We start from the raw sequence: 1,200 nt of genomic DNA, 5'->3' as shown, positions 1-1,200 counted from the left end.
TAGCATAATACTCTGTAGCTCCATCCATGTCATTGTAAATGGCAAGATTTCATTCTTTTTTTCTGAATAATGATATTCCATTATGTGTGTGTGTGTGTGTGTGTGTCTACATTTATCTTCTTTATCCCTACACTTCTTTTAAAAATTCGTTAGTTCATTCATTTATTTGTTTATACTTCTATTCACTAATTTTTCCATTCATCACTCAAACCAGGTGACTCCTTTTGTAGCTACAATTTTCTAGAATTTAGTATATGATATTTTGTAAGCTTGCTTTAACTCCATAATCATTTGAGAGTTGGCTATATACAGATATGTATACTAGGCTTCATAGAGAAGACACTAATGAATAAGACAGAATTCTTTTCCTCAAAATTTAGTAGAATAATAAGATATTTAAACAAATAATGTGTAATTTAAAAAATATATATATCATGCCTTAACAGCTACATTTTAAGTCGTTTGGAGTCAGGGATTATCCTACATGATTTTATATTAAGATTGTTTAATATAACTTATGTCAAAACATTTTTTATGTACATAGTGAGTATCTAATAAATATTTCATATTGATTCAACACACCAAGAAATCCTGAAACAGGATTCATTATCACAGGTATTTTGTCCATATGAATTGTATTTGTTTTATCAGAAATTAGGTCACAGACTAGAACATTCAATAATAGTAACAAATACTTATATAGTAATTACTACTTGTCAGGTACTGTTCTAAATGCTAGATATAATAACTCTTTTAAAATTCAAGTCATTTCAAGTATGTTGACTAGCTGAATACTAGGAAGAATAGAGGTCACTGAGGTTCAACTATTTTCTTCATTAATCTACAGATGGGGCTTTTGATTCAAGGGGCCTCTTCTCAAATCCCTATTATTTCTTGTTTTACTATGGCAGAAATTATTATGGAAAATATGTCTTATGGAGAGCATCAAAATTAGACTAGTGTTTTTGGCAAAGTCTCTCCAGATTCTTAGTAGACCAAACATCCCACTGAGAAAAATTAGAAAATATGAACAAAATAAAATAAATTCTCCAGTTTTAAATATCAAAGAGATTAAGGCAAAATGGACACATAAATAAAAGTCTACAGAAATTTTGAAAGAAAAGAGATGGAAAAATATGGCATACAAACAGATTTAAAAAAAAAAGCCCAACACCTGGCCTAGCTTTATATATATATATA

Source organism: Ursus maritimus (assembly GCF_017311325.1).
Source record: "Ursus maritimus isolate PB19 chromosome X unlocalized genomic scaffold, ASM1731132v1 scaffold_X1, whole genome shotgun sequence".
Taxonomy (NCBI): Eukaryota; Metazoa; Chordata; class Mammalia; order Carnivora; family Ursidae; genus Ursus; species Ursus maritimus.
The sequence above is the reverse complement of the archived record's forward strand: the minus strand, read 5'-3'. Positions refer to the sequence as shown.